Consider the following 23652-nt stretch of genomic DNA (forward strand, 5'->3'; position numbering starts at 1 on the left):
TTTTCAGATGTATTTATTTTCAATTTCCAAATAGCTTACTTTTAACCATGAAAAACTAGTAAGTCAAAGTAACGCTGTAACGGGTTCACGGAGTCAGGACACAGTTCTTGGTGGAAATGGAGCGAACTCCTCTTTATTTCCACTTTGGTTACACAATCTTAAAGACACACGAACAAAAGGACAACGGTTCACTGTTCAAATCCGTCCGTCTCCTGGTTTTACGATGCTCTCTCTGGCTCGCAGAGAGCGTCTTCCTCCTCCCTATCTCAAACCCTGACTGAAAGACAAGCAGGCACATAAATACACACTTCCTGATTGGGTCAGATTGCAGACACCTGTCCGCAATCAGACCCCATCACCCCAGCAGACCCGGTGCTCCATGCTCCCCCTGCAGGCCAGACGCCGCCCCACCTCCACATACCCCCACCGCCCGACACAGGCCGGGGACCCATCCGGCCGTAAACCTACTCCCCCCCCCCCGGGACGGGAGAGGAAGTCTGCCACGACCATCTGCGCCCCCGGCCTGTGGGCCACCCGGAAATTGAACGGCTGCAGCGCGAGGTACCACCGGGTGATCTTCGCGTTGGCATCCTTCATCCGGTGGAGCCACTGGAGGGGGGCGTGGTCGGAGTAGAGGGTGAACTGGCGACCCAGCAGGTAGTAGCGAAGGGCACCGACCGCCCACCGGATGGCGAGACACTCCTTCTCTACCGTGCTGTACCGACCCTCGCGGTCCGACAGCTTGCGGCTCAGGTACAGCACCGGACGGTCGGTCCCCTCAACCTGCTGGGTCAGGACCGCGCCCAACCCCCTATCCGACGCGTCTGCCTGGACGGAGAAAGTGAGAGCAAAATTAGGAGCACACAGGACTGCTTCCCCACAGAGGGCTGTTTTAATAGCCTCAAACGACACCTGGCATGGCTCCGACCACTGGACTGTATCTGGGGCCCTCTTCCGGGTGAGGTCGGTCAAGGGGCTGGCCAGGTCGGAGAAGTTCGGCACGAACTGCCGATAGTAACCCGCCAGCCCCAGGAACCGCCTCACCTCCTTCTTGGTCCTGGGTCGAGGGGCGGCGGCGACCGCCGCGGTCTTACCGACCTGCGGCCGGACCTTCCCCCGCCCCAGGTGGAACCCCAGATACTGAATCTCCCTCCGCCCGATCACACACTTCTTCGGGTTGGCCGTGACCCCCGCCCGTCTCAGCGATTGAAGGACGGCCGCCACCTGCTGCACATGCTGCCCCCACTCGTCACCATAGATGACGATGTCATCTATGTAGGCGGCAGCATATGCAGCATGAGGCCGTAACACACGGTCCATCAGTCGCTGAAACGTGGCCGGGGCCCCGAACAACCCGAACGGAAGCACCTTGAACTGGTAAAGACCGAGCGGAGTGGAGAACGCAGTTTTTTCTCGGGCTGCTGGAGACAACGGAATCTGCCAGTAGCCCTTCGTGCAGTCCAGGGTCGTATAATATTTGGCCATGCCAAGCCGGTCCACTAGCTCGTCGATCCGAGGCATTGGTTAGGCATCGAACTTTGACACCGCATTCACCCTACGGTAATCGACACAGAACCAGACAGACCCGTCCGGCTTCCCCACCAGCACGACGGGACTGCACCAGTCACTGTGGGACTCCTCGACGACGCCCAACTCTAACATTGCTGCCAATTCGCGCCGTACCACGTCTTGCTTGTGGACGGGCAGCCTGTAGGGACGTGTCCGCACCGTTAACCCGGGTTGCGTCTCGATGTTGTGAGTTATTAACGGGGTGCGACCATTCAGGGGCGAAAAGACGTCGGCGAACTGGAGCTGCAGACTGCCCACGTCCGCCGCCTGACTCCCCGACAGATCCTCTCCTCGGCCGACCGGAGGGACAGGCCCCGGAGTAGGGACTTCCGGTCCGAACTCCTCTCCCTCCGGTAGTGTCGTAGCGAACGCGACCGGGACCACATCAATCCACTTTTTGAGCAGATTGATGTGGTAGATCTGTCGGGAGTTACCCCGGTCTGGCCGCACTACCTCGTAATCCACGTCCCCGACTCGCCGTGTGACCACAAAGGGACCTTGCCACTTCGCGAGTAATTTGGTGGTAGAGGTGGGCAGCAGAACGAGGACCTTATCCCCCGGTGTAAGATCGCGTAATCTAGTCCCTCTGTCGTACAGGCGTTTCTGATTCTCCTGGGCCTGGTGCAAATGCTCACGTGACATTACCCCGAGTGAGTGGAGCTTTGCACGCAAGTCCATGACGTACTGGATTTCGTTTTTACTGTCGCTGGACCCCTCCTCCCAGGTTTCTTTAATGAGGTCCAGGACGCCCCTGGGCCTGCGCCCATAGAGCAACTCGAATGGGGAAAACCCCGTGGAAGCCTGAGGAACTTCCCGCACCGCAAACAACAGAGGGTCTAGCCATTGATGCCAATTTCGAGCATCCTCCAGTACAAACTTCCGGATCATGGACTTTAACGTCCGGTTAAACCTCTCGCACAAGCCGTCAGTGGCTGGGTGATAGACACTCGTGCGGATGGCCTTCACCTTCAACAACCTGTAAAGTTCCTTCATCGTGTGTGACATGAAATTGGTGCCCTGGTCAGTGAGAATCTCTTTCGGGATTCCCAACCGCGATATGACATGAAACAACGCCTGCGCAACACTCTTCGCAGAGATGTTGCGCAATGGAATTGCTTCCGGGTATCGGGTTGCGTAGTCGATCAGGACCAACACAAATCGATACCCTTGTGAGGAACGTTCTAATGGCCCGATAATGTCCATGCCCACGCGGTCGAATGGGGCCTCCACCAGAGGAAGGGGCCGCAAGGGAGCCCTGGGAATGGCGGGGGGATTCACTAGCTGGCACTCGGGGCAGGAGGCGCACCACCTACGCACTTCCGCCCGAATCCCCGGCCAATAGAATCGAGCCATTATCCGGTTTAGTGTTTTCTCGTACCCCAAATGGCCCGCCATTGGGTTGTAATGCGCCGCCTGGAAAATCATTTCCCGGCGGCTCCTGGGTACCAGCAACTGGGTAAAAATCTCCTCACTCTCGGTGTCACGACCCACCCGATAAAGCCTATCCCTAACGACCACAAAGTGTGGGTAAGTCAGCACTGCGTCTGGCTGTACCCTCGAACCATCAATAGCAATCACTTGGTCGAAGGCTGAGCGTAAAGTAGCGTCACGAGACTGCTCGAGGGGGAAATCGTCCACCGGTGGGAAGCTCGGCGCTCGGACCTCGGGTTGAGAACCTCCCGCCTCCTCCCCCGATCCCTGATCAGCGTCGGACGCCTTTGCATCGGCGCAGAACACAGCGCATGACCTACATGTCCCTATCTGTCGTGGCCGCACCCCCTTAGTCTCGCTAACCGCCCCTGGAAACCCAGCCCAATCTAAACCTAGAATCAGGGGGTGCGTGAGGCTCGGACTAACCGCCGCCTTGACTCTATGCGTTTTCCCCCCATAACGAATTTCGATAGGGACCAAGGGATACGTGTGAACATCCCCGTGTATACATCTCACCGAAACACTCGATGCCTCTATCAATGCCTCGGATCGCACCAGGCGCTGATGGATCATGGTCTGCATACACCCCGAATCCAACAGCGCCTGGTACGTACCCCGCTGTATCCTCACCGGGATACGGTACGCCTCGCCGGGACCGTGGGGAAGAACCGGGGCACCGGTGACGCGGACGACCTGGCCCACCTCCATCAACGAACAGTCCCGCCGAAGGTGGCCCGGCCGTCCACACCGCCAGCACGCCTCCCCTGCCGTCTGAGTTCCCGTCTGCGGGATGGGGTGGGAAGGTGCACTATGTGCCTGCTCGTGACTGGGACCCCCCCCCCCCATCTCGCCCTCGGTCCCGGGGTGGGCCTGTCCCGCTGCAGGGCTGCGGCACCGGTCCGCGGGCTCGGGACCGGTCGTCGGTCTGACAGAGGGGGAGCCAGGTGGCCCTCCGCGATGTTGACGGCCGCCGAGAGGCTCCCGGGCTGGTGGTACCGGACCCAGGTAGATGTTCTGGTTGGAAGCCCCTCGACGAACCTCTCCAGGGCCACCTGCTCCACTATGTCCTCCGGTGTGTGTTGTTCCGGGTCCAGCCACCTCCTCGCCTGGTCCCGCAGCTGCTGGGCGTAGGTGAAGGGCCGGTCGCCGTCGTTGAAGGCCAGGGCCCGGAACCGGCGGCGATGTTCCTCCGGGTTTAGGCCCAACCGGTCCCGGATAGCCCTGGTGACGGTGTCAAAGTCCTTCTGGGCCGCCGCTGGTAGGCTATGGGCCGCGAGCTGGGCCTCTCCCGTCAGCAGAGGCAGGAGACGGTGGGCCCACTCCTGCGGCGGCCACTCGGAGACCTCGGCCACCCCCCGGAAGGTCTCCAGGAAGGCCTCTGGGTCGTCGGCCTCCCCCATCTTGGGGACGTATATATGTTGCCGCAGTCGGGTTTCCCCGCCGCGTTCTCCGGAGCCGAGTAGCTCCCGCATGGCCTCCCGGTCGGTGGCCAAGGAGCGGGCCAGCTCCACCAGGACCTCGTTCTGGGCCTGCTGCAGTTGGGTCTGTCGCTCCGCTCTTTGGGCCAGGTGTCCGAGGACACTGGCCAATGATGATGGATCCATACTTGACTCCGCCCCACATTGGGCTCCAGTGTAACGGGTTCACGGAGTCAGGACACAGTTCTTGGTGGAAATGGAGCGAACTCCCTCTTTATTTCCACTTTGGTTACACAATCTTAAAGACACACGAACAAAAGGACAACGGTTCACTGTTCAAATCCGTCCGTCTCCTGGTTTTACGATGCTCTCTCTGGCTCGCAGAGAGCGTCTTCCTCCTCCCTATCTCAAACCCTGACTGAAAGACAAGCAGGCACATAAATACACACTTCCTGATTGGGTCAGATTGCAGACACCCGTCCGCAATCAGACCCCATCACCCCAGCAGACCCGGTGCTCCATGCTCCCCCTGCAGGCCAGACGCCGCCCTACCTCCACAAACGCATATTAACATTTAAAGTAAACAAAACAGGTACACCAGGCCTACATTTCAAATAAACACAAAAAGAGCATTAGGCCTTCATTTCAAGTAAGCAAAACAGTGTCTCAAGTGGTGTTAGACCCAACAGGTCCTCACAGATATTTCTTGTCTTGATGAAACAATCGCACATAAACCAAAAGCTGGGCATTATCCGTGACATCTGAAGACTCATCAATGGCTAAGGATGGGGCACTCTGAACAGCCGCATGAAGCTGTGAGAGTGCGTCATCTGATAACATTTCGGATTTTCTGGTTGTCGTTGCAGCTCACATTGGGATTTGCTTTATTTTTTCACACAATTCATCCCTTTGTTTACCTTCAAGTAACGTCTCGGCAGCGGCGTTCAAGCACTCCTTCACAACAGTCGTGTCACTGAAAGTTTTTTTATGTTGCCCCACAATCCATGCAATCTTAAGTGAGCATTCATTTGCATGTTGCTGGCCTGTAAATGAGTGTGTGAAGACACGCATAGACCTCTCATACTGAGCTCTCAGCTCGGATATTTTCCACGCTCTTACTTCTGACTTCTGGGGATGCTTTTTCCTCGAAGGATCTGTGTTTGGATTCGTAATGCCGTTTAGTATTCCCGCTTTTTATCAGCGCCACGGTTTCAACACATAAAAGACCCAACAAAGGTTTTGTACTGCCTTGCGGGAGAATGAACATTTATTGGTCAGTCCATTCATCTTTGAAATGTCTGTTTTCGGGTCAACTTTCCTTATTTTCGAGCAAGCCATTTTCTCATTCCAAATCGCTCTTTCAGTAAACAAAAAAATTGATTGGCTACTTTTTGAGTGACGCAATTACGCACATGCCGTGACAGACGGAGGGAGGGGGGGAGTTCTGTGAGTGCATGATCTTTGCTCTGTGAAGATCATTGATTTTTGCTGTTTTTATGCTGTACTACAGACTATTCTGCCTTTCAATTTGTATTTCAGTGAGAAATTATTTTACCAACATAATCATGCTTTGTATAGTGAAATCATAAAAATAAAAAAAATAAACTTTTTTTTTTTTCTTATAATTTTAAATTGGTCAGTGGTCCGGATAGGACCGTCACTTGGTCCGGACCCGGACCACGGTCCGCCGTTTGGAGATGCCTGGTCTATAGCATATAACCACGTTTTCTGATTACAGTTTAATGTGACAGTAAGCTGACAACACCGCAACTGCAAATTAACCACACGGAGATAACCATGGCAACCGGTCAAACAACACAGTGTTCTGCACGGGCATCCGCCGTGTTGATAAACAAATAACCCCCCTATTGAACGAAGTTAAACTGAGTGAGCGTGCCGTTCACAGACACCAGAATGAACGAGTTCACAGTAACGTTCATCAGGCAGTAATGCAGTACGTTCAGTTCACGTTCGTTCCAAAATATGTTTATGAACTATCGTTCAATGAACGCGTTCAGGCACAACACAACACTGGCTGGTCAGCCAATCAGGAGCCGGAACTCAGCCGCTGCTGCAGGAAGTCAGGGTTCACCACGATTTAATGGTCATTTGGGGAATAGATTTACCAACTACTCAATAAAAATTAGTGCTGTCAGTTAAACGCGTTATTAACGGCGTTAACGCAAACCAATTTTAACGGCGGTCATTTTTTTATTGCGCGTTTTTTCTTTTTTTTTATGGCTCAAAACAAAGAAGCAGTAGCCTGACTGCTATGGTCAAGGCAGTATGTTTGTATGTTCATCGTTTAATTGCACTATAGGCTTTTTTTATCAGTATATGCCAATGTTGTTATCAATAAAAAAACATTTGCACAAGGCAAGCCGATGCACTTCTCCATGTTGAAGAGCATTAAAATGAGAAACATTAATGGGACGAAGCAATCAAGGGATATTTAGCATAGAAAAAAGAATTGCGATTAACTCGTGATTTATTGTGAGTTAACTGACATTAATGTGATTAATCGCGGTTAAATATTTTAATCGCTTGACAGCACTAATGAAAATACAAAATGATTTGGGCTCTCTGCTGGGCTCTTTGTTATTATTTCAAGCCCAACATGAGGTGAGACAGAGAGAGGCCTTCTAGAGCCAGGGGAGACTAGCCCCGTTGGTGCTTCGTCTCCAGCCTTTGGCCCCAGAGCACCCTGTGTGTAGTGTGTAGTGTGTAGTGTATGTAGTGTGTAGTGTGTTGGTCACGTTAATGAAGGTAACGTCCATTCTTAATGTTTGTGACAAGGCCAGGTTTGAGGGGTCCTTGTTCTCTGCAGCCTTAGTTCTTTGAGCTCCTCATTCATATCCAAGCAAAATTGGTATTGTAACTGAAATATCAACCGATATTCTGTCAAATCGAATCTAAATCGAATAAGATAAACTGGACTCTTCCAAGGGAACACCAAACTCTCCTCCTCCCCCTCTCGCTCTCTCCCTCTCTCTCACTCTGTCTCTCACTCTCTCTCCCTCTGTCTGTCTCTCTGTCTCTCTCTCTCTCTCTCTCTCTCTCTCTCTCTCTCTCTCTCTCTCTCTCTCTCTCTCTCTCTCTCTCTCTCTCTCTCTCTCTCTTTCTCACTCTCTCTCTCTCTCTCTCTCTCTCTCTCTCTCTCTCTCTCTCTCTCTCTCTCTCTCTCTCTCTCTCTCTCGTTCCTGTTCCAAGTGTAAGTGGATTTTCTAGTCCACTTGGGATGTGATGAAATCTGGGACCACTTTGTGCTGATATTGCAGCTGTTTTCCACGGACCCTCCGACCTCGATCACGCTGCCTTCTGTTCACCAGAAGGAGAGATTGGTGGTGGTTGTAAGGTCACAGGCCTCCAGTATAAAACCCCCACCTCTCAATGACTGAAGGGAAGACCCATGAATACGCTCTGGAAACGTCACCAACGATATTAGCTGAAAGAAGGTGGACATTAAATAGCTCTGCTTACCTGTTCCTCTGCCTCAGTCAGTCCTCTGCTGTGTACTCCATATTACAGTACACTGTAGTACTCTGGTGTTCTCCTAATATTACAGTACACGTTACACTGTAGTACTCTGGTGTACTCCTAATATTACAGTACACTGTAGTACTCTGGTGTACTCCTAATATTACAGTACACAGTACACTGTAGTACTCTGGTGTTCTCCCAATATTACAATAGACAGTACACTGTAGTACTCTGGTGTACTCCTAATATTACAGTACACAGTACAATGACTGTAGTACTCTGTGTGTATTCCTGGTATTACAGTACACTGATTCAGTACTACCCTGGGTACTCCTGGTATTACAGTACACAGTACAATGACTCTAGTACTCTGTGTGCATTCCTGGTATTACAGTACACTGATTCAGTACTACCCTGGGTACTCCTGGTATTACAGTACGCTGATTCAGTACTACACTGGGTACTCCTGGTATTACAGTACTCTGAGTCAGTACTGCAGTGTTTCCTCCTGGTATTACAGTACACTGATTCAGTACTACAGTGTGTACTCCTGGTATTACAGTACACTGATTCAGTACTACACTGGGAACTCCTGGTATTACAGTACACTGATTCAGTACTACAGTGTGTACTCAGCTCCGGGAGTACAATCCCTTTCTACTCCATGTGTCTCCTCCTCCCGACTTCCCTTCGGCGGCAACTCCGGCGGGGTGAGCTCGGCGCCAGAAAAAGGGATTGTACTCCCGGAGCTTAGCTGCAGGGCTAGCGCCGAGTTCCCCCCGCCGGAGCTGCTCGTCCGCTGGTCCACAAAATCTTAGCGATGCTCTGATTGGAGGGGAGTGGGGAAGTGGGAGGTAATATTCAAATGTGCCCCCATCCTACGTAAAAGGGGGCGCCGAAACTGACTCGCTCGTTTGGTAGCTGGAGGCGGGCTGCTTCCAGAAATGCGTATCTCACTCAAAAAATCATATCTAAATGTATATGATACATTTAGATACATGTGCCTTGGACTGGGTCCAAGGCACATGTTGAGGAGCCCGTCTGAGTTATAATTTTGCTAAGCTCAGATTGAGTAATAGTACAAAAAAATCTGTTTTTGGGTGTACTATCAAACTTATTACCTATGTTACCAATAGCCTCCCTTATGGAGGTTACTTTGTTTTTGAAGAAGTCTGCAAATTCTTTGCATCTTATAGAAGTGGCCTGACTGGGCATGTGTTTGTTGTAGCAGCCTGTCAATGGTAGAGAACAGCATCCTAGAGTTTCCACTATTTTCAGTAATTACCTTGGAGAAGTGGATCGTTCTCTCGCTCCAAACAGCTCTGTTGTAATTTGCTATTTTTTCTTTTAAAATGTCCCGGTGAACCTGTAACTTTGTTTTTCTCCATGTTCTCTCAGCTTTCCTACAGGATCTTTTTAGGTCATGGATATTTTCGTTCATCCAAGGAGTGGTTTTGCTACAGGACCTTTTTTTAGTCTTTAGAGGAGCCACTCTTGTCAAGTAGAGTGGCACTATTGGCACTATTGAAGGCCTCTACCATTTGGTCAATAGAATGATTTATGGAATCTGCAAAAATTATGAACTGCTGCTCTGCTCTAGTGTCCAGCAACCGTGATTCAATTGTAGTTTCTGGATGGACTTCTAAGGCGTTTAGTATAAGATTAAAATATACACAATAATGGTCAGACATATTTATATCGCTCACCGATAAGTCAGTGACTTCTATCCCTCTAGAGATGACTAAATCAAGGGTGTTGCCATGGTTGTGGGTGGACCCCGTAACATGCTGTTTTAGCTCTAAAGTATCCAAAACATCAACGAAGCTTCTGGCTCTAGCATCGATCGTCTTGTTGACATGGATATTGAAATCTCCATTTACAATTATCCGATCATAGCTAGTGATTATGAGCGACATAAGTTCAGAAACTGGTCGAGGAAGCCAATCCATAGTTTGGGAGGGCGGTATAAGGTAAGTAGGAGTATAGCTCCTATAATTTTTTTTTCACTGATAAAATCATTGATTGCAAAGGTTTTAGTGGTAAGAGTGCCTATATTTAATAGACCCATGTTGGCTGAAAATGCGTCTGGCTCAGAGGAATATGCTGAGGTACGGAAAGCACATTTCTTGGGTTTCTGGTTTGTAATTTGGCTTTTCTTTTCAGTGCATTGGACGGAAATCAACGTTGGAATATAACTATAAGCATATCTCGTACTATAAGCAGCTTGATCTATGGAAATAGATGTACTATATTTTAACCCGTAGAAAACACTTCCAGATCCATCCACATGTACAATACTACCTGGGTCGATACGCTGGGGGGCATGGATCTATTATATATTCGACATAATGTCAATACCTCAGTGTGGTCGTTATGTTGCAAGACAGCACCCTGGTTCCATTTCGGTTTGGGTGGAGACCATCGTGCTTCAGTAGGTTGAGCCTCTCCCAGAACAAGTCAAAGTTATTGACATAGGGGATGCTTAGGGAAGCACAGTATGTTTCCAGCCAGGCGTGGAGTTGTAACAGCCTGGACCATCTCTCTGCACCCTTCCTGTAGGTAGGGAGAGGCCCAGAGATGACGGACCGCTTCCCTGTGTCCTCCAGGGTGGTTATGAGAGTTTTTTGTAATCTTCCTGTAGTGCTATTGACTGCCTCTCCCTGATGTTATTTGTGCCCACATGCACAATGATGTTGTTAGCATTCGTGTTGCAGGCGAGGATGCCCGGGACTTTGTGCTGGATGTCACAGACCTTGGCACCAGGGAAGCAGTAGCCCTTGGAGGGGCCGCTAGTTGAGCGGGGATGTAGATATCTCTGACCCTTGAGCTGCCAACGACCAGGGTGGAGGTTGTTGAATCAAGCGGAGTTCGAGGGGTAGTCGATTTTATGGAGGTACCAGGACGAGCGGCACTGAAACATGGCAGAGGAGGGTTGTCACCGTGCGGGGGGGGTTCCTCATTTTCCATCAGAATGGTGTAGCGATTTTCCAGCTGTAGAGGATGGACTTGGTAATCGTGTCGATCCGACCGCCTGCCGAGGCGCTTGCCTCTAAGCCATGGTCCAGGCTGGTGTAGAGTGGAACTGGCCAGCAGCTTGGTTCTCGGCGTAGGCCGGAGAGAGACAACAGGGGCAGAGACAGAGATTGTATTTGTGCATGGCCGGGTAGAATTTATGCAGGGTAGAATGGAATCAGGGCATCTTATGCTAGTGTGTGTGAGAGGGGCACTTTAGAAACTCTTCACCATCCTTGATGTCGCAGAGGGTCACTATCCTGGCTTTGAGTTCCACTATCTTCTGGCTGAGTAGGAGACATGTGTCGCAGGGGCGCAGATGGGATTTTTGAACTGGGGGGGACAAAGCTGTCAGCAAATGATTTCAACTCAATAAGTTATTTTTGTGTAGTTTGGGCTTTAACTAGCGCTCAAGTAGTTACTTTCGTAATAGCCTATGGGCCAAGGGTTTGCACTAAAAAGCCATTGAAGAATTCTTATTTGAAATCATGGTTAAACAACAGTGAACATTGTTAAACAAAGGCCCACTTGATCAACATTAGCCATATATGATGAAACTGTTATTTTTCTGGAATGCCAATCAACCACAGAAACGTCATGCCTTATGCAAAATATTTTTTATTTAAACATTTGTGTATACACTCAGAAGTTTAACCAACAACATACATAAATAAACAAAAAGCCAAACAAATTGACTGTCTAAGCAGACTCACTGAAGGACCCCAAAACATCTCTCCTCCTTTAGGTACCTTGAACATACTGCTGGGCAATTCTTTTGTCTGTCCAGACTGTCAAGCCTCTCTTGGTGAATATGGCACACAGCAATGCCATGTCTTCAATCTGCGTAACCCACTAAAACTGCACTCTGTTTTTAAACATGGCCAGTTGGACTCTCAAGTCTTCCTCTTTCAGTTCAGGATATTTGCGAACTGCTGCATCATTTGTAATGGGAGTAAGGAGTGATTTTTCCAGTTATTTTAATGTTTGAATTAGGGATGCACCAATTGTGAAATTCTGGGCCGATGCCAATACCGATGTTTAAAATAACAAATTGGCCTATAGCCGATGCCGATACCGATGTTATTTTTTGGCGTTGTTGTTATTTATTCCCCCTTTCGCGCCAGGGAAACAAACCCTAACACCCCACGCACGCGTGCACACACGCACCTCGTATACACGCACACACGCACCTCGTATACACGCACACACAATGACACAGGGAGAGGCTTTTATGATTTGTATGAAATCAATCTGTTTATTTCAACAACTGCGCCATCAACAATCAACATCAAAATTATTTCAACGTGGGCTTAGGCAGATAGGCCTACATGCGCCGAAAACAGATCACTATTTATTTTACTGAACACAGCCTGCATGACGGTGAACTAGACACGTCTTTAGCATATGGAACCTATGGCCAAAAGAATAACCTCACATGGTGGGTCTTTTTACCGTTTATTTGTTACCAGCATTCGTAGTGTTGATCAGCTGTGAAATAGTCGCCGAAGACGTTGAAGTCGCTTAGCAATCGAGGACGCTTGCGGAGTGATATTTCAAGAGGAGGAAGCCTTCGTTTTTCCGGCGATGTTTGTCGCCTTTTGTAGGGACAGTGGGGGGGGGGGGTCACTATCAATCTGAGGGGGTCATAAGCCCCCTGTCCCTAGTGCCATCTGCGCGCATGAGTCGCAGCCCGGGGCGCAAGCGAGGGGAGGCATCGTCGCGGCTACAACTGGTGTGAGGCACTCGCTGTACGCGGCGTATTGTGCCTGTGTATGACATGGTTCCGTTTCAAAATGTCGATAGAAAGGGCTTTAAAGAGATTGTCAAGTACTACAATGTGTACTCATATTACCATACTCTGAGAGGTGGTGTTCCTCTCTCTAAGGAGTCAGTACTACAGTGTGTACTCCTGGTATTACAGTACTCTGAGTCAGAATTACAGTGTGTACTCTGAGAGGTGGTGTTTCTCTCTCTAAGGAGTCAGTACTACAATGTGCACTCCAGGTATTACAGTACTCTGAGTCAGTACTACAGTGTGTACTCTGAGAGGTGGTGTTTCTCTCTCTAAGGTGACCTGGAGCACCTCCGAGGGAGCAGTCGGCTGTTAGGATGCACACTGATATGCACTCACACACACGCAAACAGACACACGCACACACACTTACACACATGCAGGCAGACACACATGTAGACACGCATGCCTGTATGTACATCAGACATGGGGGACTCGAGTCACATGACTTGACTCGAGTCAGACTCGAGTCGCAAATTTGAGGACTTGAGACTTGCTTGACTAACACTGATAAAAGACTCGACTTGACTTTGACTTGGTCTTCATGACTTGAGACTTGACTTAGACTTGCGACAGATGACTCAAAATGACTTTTTTAAAGTTAGATTAAAGGTTGGATATGGGATTTGCGATACGCCAGCAGATTTTGAAAACACACAACTCAAATGGTCCTACAACGCTGACTCTGACTCCTCCCATTCCAAGTACATGGACGCGCAATCAAGCACGAGCGCGAACACAGATGCGTGAGAGTGAGCCAGGCTAGCTAGGTTGGGGTTTAGGGTTGTCTTCTAGTGCTAGGTCCAAATGTGGATTAGCTAGTTAGGTACCTCCAGTAGCTACCGCAGGATAACAACAAACAGAAGCTTGCTCTGGGTCACGAGCTTTGAGTACGTGCACGTGCACAAAGGGGTCACTCGCGGGGAGCGGGGGAGGGGGAGTGCAGTACGACCATTTGATTGACGTACTTACTGTCCAATGCCACTCGGTGGTTCTGAAAATCATTGGCTGGAGTTTTTCGAGCCCTGCCTGTTCCACAGATGATTGACTTGTTTAATTTTCATCTCAGTAGGCTACTTCTAACTCAGTGGCTGTAAGTGGGTTCTGATAAGGATTTCAAGTAATTTTCAAGTAAAATTACACCGTCAGAGCCAGAGTGTCAGACTGGGCTGTGCTCAGCATACCGCAAAAACTTACCCTAAAAATTACACGAGCTACCATGGCTGAACGTGTGTTCAGCCATGGTAGGGTGATAATGTGACCCCATCATTAACAACTCAGTGACAAAGTACTGTCAAATTATTTTTTTTGCAAATGCAATGCATTGTAAGTCGATGTATGTTGCGAGGCAGCAAGATCGCTACCAGCTCTCAGGCTTATGTATTACTATTTCCCCTTCCTACAGTATGTGTATGTGATATTACTTTTGAAATATTCATTTTTTTCATGTCTGATGCCATGTGTTGCAAATAATATTCTACAACATGTAGGGAGTTTGAGTGATTGACTTGAACTGTTCTCGTATACAGCCACCGATGCCCCTTTCACACCGCCGCAAAATCGGAGCCGGTTCCGGGCCAGTTCGGAGCTAGGGCCAGTGTTTTGGTTTCACACCGCCAAAGAACCGGCTCTGGCCCCTAAAAACCGGTTCAACTCCAGCCCCACTTTTGAGCTGGGCTAGAACTAGAACCGCTTTAACGCCGGGGGCAGGGGGCGGAGTTATCCGTACCTTCATAAACAGGAAGACCAACGAAGACCGGCATTTTTAAAACACTGAAGTAAACAATGGACGTGAATCCGTGTATGGTTCGTTCTTTGAATATTCAGATTTAAACAGAGTCCTTTTTTGTTTTAAATCTGAATATTCAAAGAACGAACCATACACGGATTGAATCGAAGACGAAATTGTTGTTGTTGTGTTTGAAACTGGCGCGTGGGTTCTTCTTCTTATTGTACAGCTCCGGCAGGGCGGGAGGGTTGCTGGGAAAGCGGAGACGTTTGCAGTGACGTCATGACGTTGCTCATGCCGGCTCCATGGCTGGCTCTGGCCGGTGTGAAACCAACTGGTTCTTTACTGGGATAAGGCTGGAACCTGTTTGGAACTGGCCCTAGCACCAGCCCGGAACTGGCTCTTGGTTCGTTTTGGTGTGAAAGCCCATCTAGAGGTTCTATTTGATTCTGTTCATAGGTTGGAGGTAATGATCATAAAAACATTTCCAAACTATTCACATAATGGTTTTGGAATGTTTTGAATAGTCTGAGTTATTGTTAATGTTAAGACAAATTTGTTATTGTTAATGTTGAAATAAAACTCAACTTATGAACCACTCTCTTTACTGATTTTTAAATGTGGAAACTGGGTTAGATCATCAGATTTTTGTATGACTTGACTTGTGACTTGCTTGACCTGAGCAATGACTTGACTTGTGACTTGCTTGATTCTCACCACAGTGACTTGGGACTTGCTTGAGACTTGAAGGTTATGACTTTAGACTTGCTTGTGACTTGCACATGAGTGACTTACCCCCACCTAGGGCTGTCGCAATAATCGCAAAAATGAAATATCGCGATATTTAGAGCACACCGCGGTAGATAATGGGCCATCGCGATCACCGCATATGACCTGGTGCGGGTTGCGCGTTCATGAAACTGACCGTGGAATTCTAGAATGAAACGTGCGTTGCCATGATACCCATTCATTAACGTTCATTCATTTAGTTACGCAGTGATGTTGCTAGGTACGCGCCCTGCGTCGCTGACGCATTAAAATCTGAAAGGACGCACTAAACTCACTATCCATGCGTCCTGGGGACGCATCTCATTTTCCCCATGAAAAACGATACATTGTGAACATTAAACAACTCGTGTTTAATCACTGTAACTGGCCAAAGAAACCTTCTTGTGAGCAGACCGGACAAGCGCTGTTTCAACCCTCTGCGCATCTACTCGGCGCAGACGTGATCCCCTGTACAAAGTATCGCGACATGCTAATTTGGCCGCTACCAAAACAACTAGCTCGTCACCGCTGATTTCATTTCAACAATTAAAAATACGAACTTCATAGTAAATAAACCCACTTTTCCACTGCTTGATGCTGTGCTCATTCGTGTCGATTATGTTGTAACGTTTAGGGGACGTGCTGTAATGAAATAAATGAAACATAATCCGGTGGTGGTGATGAAAACTACATTGAACGGCAGCCGCCATATTGTTATGCCCAAACGGCGCCTGCGCATACATCGCGCTTCCAACGAGATTTTTTAACAACCTTTTTTAAATTAAGCAATAAGCCCCAAGAGGCCGTGCTTTGCGCTGATTTTAGAACAGGTAAGGGGAGTTGTTCGGCACTACACAAAGTAAAGTAATATAAATATAAATTTAGTAACAAACGTACTGTTGGCAAAGTGGTGACGTATTTTCCCGTTCCCATGGGGATGGCGGCGCACATAGATGCAGCGACCTCTCTCTGTCCCAACAATGCGGTGTTTTGTTCGTTAAATACGTTTTTGTCCGAAAGTTTTCCGTGTTCGTCTCGTATGTCTATTTTGGAGTATTACAAATACAGTCGACAGGCTCTGCTAGACATCTGCAAGAGCAAGATCCACAAAGTTGTGGACATTACTGCAGTGGCACTAAGGGAGCTCGGAATACTCCGCCGGACGGAGACTACACCGGACTCGACTGTTACCCCTCCCCCGGAAAGGAAGCCTCGGAAGCGGTGTGCGAGGAAGCAGAAGAGGGGCAAGCGCGGAGGTATCCGGGCTAGGCTAGCGGCTAGCCCAATTCGCCCAGCCATACCATCCATCATCCTAGCAAACATACGCTCCTTGGACAATAAAATGGATCATATCAGACTGCTTTGCTCAACTAATCGGACAGTGAGTAACTGCTGTATGCTTGTTTTCACTGAAACATGGCTCAATGACAACATCCCCGACTCCGCTGTACAACTGGAACAGCTGACATGCTATAGAGCTGACAGAGCCCTCGTACACGGAGGCAAGACCCGAGGGGGCGGGGTCTGTGTTTACATCCGTGATGCGTGGTGCCGTGATGCTGTAGTGGTATGTAAACACTGTTCACCACTGGCGGAGGTTATGATAATTAAGTGCCGTCCTTATTACCTACCGAGGGAGTTTACTGCGATTCTGCTGGTTGCGGTATACATCCCCCCAACCTCCAACACCAGTGACAGGTACGCGGCACTTTGTGAATTATATCAAGCCATCAGTGAACAACAGACAGCACACCCAGATGGATTCACCATTCTCGCTGGAGATTTTAACCATGCAAATCCAAAAACTGTCCTTCCAAAACTCTACCAGCATGTCAATTTCCCTACAAGAGGAGGAAACACTTTGGACCAAGTTTTCACTTCACACAAGGGAGCATACAAGGCCTCCCCTCTCCCCCACATCGGACTCTCTGATCACATCACTGTAATGCTAATCCCAGCATACAGACCGAGAGTAAAAATCACTAAGCCGGTCCGGAAACAGGTACGTGTGTGGCCAGAGGGGGCCACCTCTGCTCTTCAGGACTGTTTTGCAACAACAGACTGGGAAATTTTTAAACAAGCAGCCACATACAACAGCCACACTGACATTAATGAATACACAGACACTGTTACCGCTTACATCAGTAAGTGCATTGATGATGTGACCCACACAAAGACCATCGTCACTCGGGCTAACCAGAAGCCATGGCTGACAGGGGATGTCCATCGGCTGCTGAGGGCCAGAGACAACGCCTTCAAAGCTGGGGAGGAAACTGGCCTGAGAACAGCAAGAGCCAACCTGTCCCGTGGCATCAGGAAAGCAAAACAGGACTATACAAAAAAGTTAACCTGCCACTTTAAAGACAGCAGAGACACGCGGAACCTGTGGAAGGGCATTCGGACCATCACAGACTACAAGCCCGCGCCACAGATCTGCGATGACAACATCTCTCTGCTCAACAACCTCAACAGCTTCTTTGCACGGTTCGAAGCAACTAACAACACAAGCCCAAAGAAAACTCCACCCCTTCCCCACGATCAGGTTCTGTGCCTGTCCGCTGCCAGTGTGAAGAGGATATTCGCCACTATCAATTCACGAAAAGCAACAGGCCCAGACAACATTCCAGGCCGGGTGTTGAAGGACTGCGCTGAGGAGTTAAAGAATGTCTTCACTGACGTCTTTAACATTTCTTTGAGGCAAGCTGTAGTTCCGTCACATTTCAAGGCCACTATCATCATACCTGTGCCAAAGAAACCTGCTCCATCCTGCTTCAATGACTACCGACCCGTTGCACTGACCCCCATCTTGATGAAGTGTTTTGAACGGCTAGTTATGTCACACATCAAGTCCTCCCTCCCAGCCACCCTAGACCCCTACCAGTTTGCTTATCGAGCCAAACGGTCCACCGAGGATGCGATCTGCTCTGCTCTCCACCCTGCCCTCACCCACCTGGACACAACAGACTCATACGTCAGAATGCTGTTCTTAGATTTTAGTTCCGCATTCAACACCATCATCCCACAACAACTTATCTGTAAACTGGTCCAGCTGGGGCTCAGCACCTCGCTTTGCAACTGGGTGCTGGACTTCCTCAGCGAGAGGCCACAGACAGTACGGGTCGGCAATAACACCTCGAGCAGCATCACACTCAGCACTGGGGCCCCCCAAGGCTGTGTGCTCTCGCCCCTGCTCTTCACCCTGCTGACTCATGACTGCACACCAACCTACAGCACCAATCACATGGTGAAGTTTGCGGATGATACCACTCTGGTGGGTCTCATCACTAAGAACGATGAGACCAGCTATAGGAAGGAGGTCAACCTTCTGACCATGTGGTGCAGCAACAACAACCTCCTGCTGAATGTCAGCAAAACTAAGGAGATTGTTGTTGACTTCAGGAGACGCCACACTGAGCACCCACCACTGACCATCGATGGTGCGGCAGTGGAGCGAGTGAGTGGCACAAAATTCCTGGGGGTGTACATCAGCGACGACCTCTCCTGGACCACCAACACTGCATCACTGGCGAAGAAAGCCCATCAGCGCCTCTACTTCCTCCGAAAATTGAAGCAAGCACGAGCCCCCCCATCAATCATGTGCACATTCTACCGAGGCACCATTGAGAGCATCCTGTTCAGCTGCATCACCGTGTGGGGCGGGAGCTGCACTGAATACAGCAGGAAAGCCCTGCAGCGCGTGGTTAACACAGCTGCAAAGATCATCGGTGCCCCACTCCCCTCCATGCAACACACATACAGCACTCGCCTCACCCGCAAAGCGACCAGGATTGTGAGCGAGGCCAGCCATCCCGCTCACAGTCTGTTCACCCTCCTGCCCTCTGGAAGAAGGTATCGGAGCCTGCATGCCCGCACCACCAGACTCAAAAACAGCTTCATCCACCAGGCTGTCAAGAAACTAAATTCTCTCCCCTCTCTCCCCTCAGCCACATCAACAGGGCTGTCAGTAAGCTGAAATACCCCCCCCCCCCCCCCTGCTTTCTGCCTTGCTACACTGTGGACTAACTGTATTTGCAATATTACTATTACTATTACTAGTTTAAATACACACCATACAGACTGAAATTGCTGCTATTATTTATTTATTTATCTATTTAAAAAATGCACTACTACATGACTTTTTGCTGCCAGTATTGACTGCCTCTTTGCACAAATATTTTTACTTATTTTATTCATACAGAACTCCTATATTTTATGTCATTGTCTATCTTGTCTATTTTTAGTGTTGTCTCGTATATTTGTGTTGGTGCCTTTGCACTTTTTATATGTTCACCGCGGGATAGGGGGAAACGTTTTCTCGATTCCCTCACATGTCTTGTACATGTGAAGTGTTGACAATAAAGCTGACTTTGACTTTGACTTTGACTTTGTATTTTCCATGGCAACTGGTTCCACACAAACCTTCAGCTCCGTTGTGTCCGAAAAGTTCGCTGACGAAACTCCGGTTACGGGTGTGTTTTGAATTTAAATGTGCATTATCTCGCTTAAACGGCATTTTAAAAAATTGTGCAATAATATTGCATACCGCGATATTGCGCCCCCTGTTTTCACCGCGGTGAAAATTCCTCAACCGTGACAGCCCTACCCCCACCTCTGATGTACATACACATGCAGATGCACGCAGACCCACACACGTAAGCACGCAGACAGACATGCATGCAGACACACACATACGTGGACACACACGCATGCAGACACACACAGACACACAAGTAGACACGCAAGCCTGCATGCATATACACACGCACACAAATAAATCATACACAAGTCCCTGTCATCTTTTGCCTTCCCACAGGTACCGTAGGTCAAAATTATGCACGCACATCTACACATGCGCATTACACACACACACACAATATCACACACAACATACACATTATCACACACGCACACAACACCCAATAGACAACACACACACACACACACACACACAACACACATAAACACACAACACACAACACACACACACACACACACAGTGCTAAGTCCCACTGGTTTCCAAATGGCCTGGTGACAGGTGGGAGGTGACAGTCGTCTGTGACTGTACACTGAACCCTGAGGGGGCTGGACACACACACAAACACACACATACACACACATTGGACACAAACACACACACACACAGTTGACACATGCACACCAGCGCCTCCTCCGTGCGGCCGTGTGTTTGTGGAGATACTCCGCAGGGATCAAGGCTCCCTGCGGAGCCTTGATCTGATTCATCCTGATGAACGCTCTCACTGCTGTCCACTTCTAACACACACACACACGCACGCACGAGCGCACGCACACACGCACGCACGCACGCACACACACACACACACACACACACACACACACACACACTCACCCAGCTGACCAGCCTCCACACAGAACACACACACACCAAGCTGACCAGCCTCAACACACCTCATACATACAGAGTCACACACACTGCACACACACTGTCTCACACAATGTCACACACACAATATAACACATGCTATCAAACACTGTTACACACACTATCACGCACACTGTCACAAATGTTTGATGTAGAGGCTGGTACCAGTGTGGAGGCAGTGGAACGGGAGGTGTGAGGGAGAGAAAGTGGTCCTCCTCATTTTAATCCTCCTAGCCACGCTTCGCCCTCACTTCTCACAGCAGTTTTGTCACATCGGTGCTAATCTTAGATTTTGATTGCCGCATTTTGCCAAAATGCTCATCAGCAGAAGCCCGCCTTCGTCACTAGATTAAACTCTTCCCATACACCTGGCTGTGTGTGTGTGTGTGTGTGTGTGTGTGTGTGTGTGTGTGTGTGTGTGTGTGTGTGTGTGTGTGTGTCGCAGTGTGCCTGTTTTCCTGAGTGTGTGTGTGTGTGCACTAGTGCTTGTGATTCAGATTCAGACCCACAATGTGGATAAGATGAAGGATTCCCCATTATCAGGACAGCATCGCACAAAATCACTGCGACATACCCACACACACACACACATTGTGTGAATGTATCTTAATATTCTATTTTTATTTTTGTTGAATGTTGAACAGGATTTGTCTGTCTGTAAAGAGAGACATATATATAAATCTATATCTATACTTCTATATATCTGTTATCTGTGGGTAAGCGACGGGACACGCCAAGCTCAGAGCTCTCCCTGTCCCCCGGCTCCTCACCGGGGGTAGAGTAATGCAGATGATATCGCTCTCATCCAGCGCCCAGTGCTGCTGATGGCACCTGCTGGATAATAATAACTACATTATATATTATTATAACTACATCATAATAATAACGACACACTCCGACCTGCTGTGTTCCCTCCTTACCCCCTACTGTGCTTAACTCTCTCTATCTCTCTGTCTGTCTCTCTCTCTCTCTTACTCTCTCTCTCTCTCTCTCTCTCTCTCTCTCTCTCTCTCTCTCTCTCTCCGCGGGGGTCATCATTGCCTGATAGCTTTCAGGCGCCCCGCCGGATTTCCGGCGTAACGACGTGTCTGGCGTTCACACCAAAAGCAACGATTTTTTCCTACTATCACCCCTGGGTCATTCTACATTGTATTCTGTGTTCTCCATTCACAGTGGATCTAGGCGCTGGACCTAATCTGCACTGGAGATGCGGTCCTGTCCTCCAGGGAGAGTGGACCTCTGAGTTTCTAATAATAATAATAATAAATATAGCTGCGAGCAGCAATGTTGGTGTCAAGCATAATGGTACTCGATAAGCTAATTCTGCCGGACGGACGTAATCGGCTAGGTGGCTACATGACGACCGTCTCAGTAATACGCAGTCCGGCTGGTGGAATGAACTACAGCATTATGCGAGTTTGAGTCAATGTTGACCAAATGGAAAAATGTCCCTACCTAGAGGTAAGGGTTAGACAGAGACACAATGTAAACAAGCATCTGCTCATAAGACTATGAGCCAAGTTTGGTTTGGATGCATTAAGGCCTTGCAGAGAAATTAGCTCACTTCCTGTTTGACGTCCCCCTGAGATCAAAGGTCACCAAATTGTTTGGATGTCCCCAGAATGATGGCTTGAGCCTATGTAACAAGTTTGGCTATGACATGTTAAAGAGTTGCTGAGAACAGGCTTACTTCCTGTTTGGCGGCTTTGCCGTCAAGTTTGATTGGCTGTCACGGCCAAACGGTTTTGAATTAGAAAAAGATTTTTGGCACATTTGTTCAGCTTGGTCTGAAGATCATATATGGCAAGTTTCATGATGATTAGACATAATCAGTGGCCTGTGGATATGTAACATTGATTTTGACAACTTTCAACATGGTGGCCAATTTCTGATGTTGCCATGGGAAATATTTTATTAGCTAAATGGGGCGGTCTTACAGTATCACAAGACATTGAAAATAAGTGTGAAATATACTCATGTGAAGAGAGAGGAGTTAAAACAAGTCTTTGTTAATTATAGCGCCCCCGAGAGGTGAAAGGTCACCAAATTCATTGAGTGTCCCCATGATGATGTCATGGGTCTATGTAGCAAGTTTGGTTATGATATGTCAAAGGGCTGCTTAGATATTGGCTTACTTCCTGTTCGGCGACTTCGCGGTCAAATTTGATTGGAACAATATTTCCACAATTCCATGTTCTGTATCAAGCCTGGCCTGAAGATCATGTGTGCCAAGTTTCGAGATCATTGGACCAAATTTGTGATAGCATTTTGAAGGTTTTTGACATAAACCAAGATGGCGGAAAATCCATCATGGCGCAAAATGACGACATTGGTCCAAGCCGTTGAATATGGCTTGGCCCAAGGAATCCAATGATATCTTGTTTGTGAATATTGGATGAATGGGTCGAAAGTTATGACCTAAAATTTGCTTCATGGGCTAATGGGACGGTCCTGAACCAGTGTGCCAAATTTCACAACTTCTCACCAAGGTGTTCTATGGGCTGCCATAGACTCCCATTCCAGGTAAATAATAATAATAGGAACTCATACGAAAACATCAGGGCAATTGCTCTGTCGCTAGCTTAGCCACTTTTGAGAGTTTTAAACTCAAACTCAACACGGTTTTAAACTCAAGAAGTCACGTGACGTCTTAAGCCCCATTGCTGTGTCATATGTACTTGTGGTTTAACCTGCAGCTGCGTTTTACCTTGATCTCAATTGCTGTGACTTCAGAGAAATTCACATCAGACACTAGAGGGCGTATTTTGTGCATGTTAGTCTAATCTCGACACTGACGTGGTTTTAGAGGAGACTAAACCAGTTTGCAGGATGAAACAAGGCTCCATCATAACCGCCACACACACACACACACACAATTAGTTTTGTGAATTATTATTAATAGGTATGATACATTTACACTTATTACACCAGATAGGCCTTCAGTACAGGCTACAATATAGGAGTTGCTTAAAGTGCCCAACTAAAACTCTACAAAGAACAGATTATTTGTCTGTAAAAAAAATAAATGAACGCACAGAGGATCGTACCATTC

At 48.5% G+C, this 23652-nt stretch overlaps 1 protein-coding gene across 3 annotated transcripts in view; it reads left to right on the forward strand.

Moving 5' to 3' along the window:
• Positions 1 to 23652, forward strand: part of phkb (phosphorylase kinase, beta) — a 93987-nt gene that overhangs the window by 40295 nt on the left and 30040 nt on the right. The window lies entirely within an intron of this gene.

The sequence above is a fragment of the Gadus morhua genome, chromosome 14 (genome assembly GCF_902167405.1).
Source record: "Gadus morhua chromosome 14, gadMor3.0, whole genome shotgun sequence".
Classification (NCBI taxonomy): domain Eukaryota; kingdom Metazoa; phylum Chordata; class Actinopteri; order Gadiformes; family Gadidae; genus Gadus; species Gadus morhua.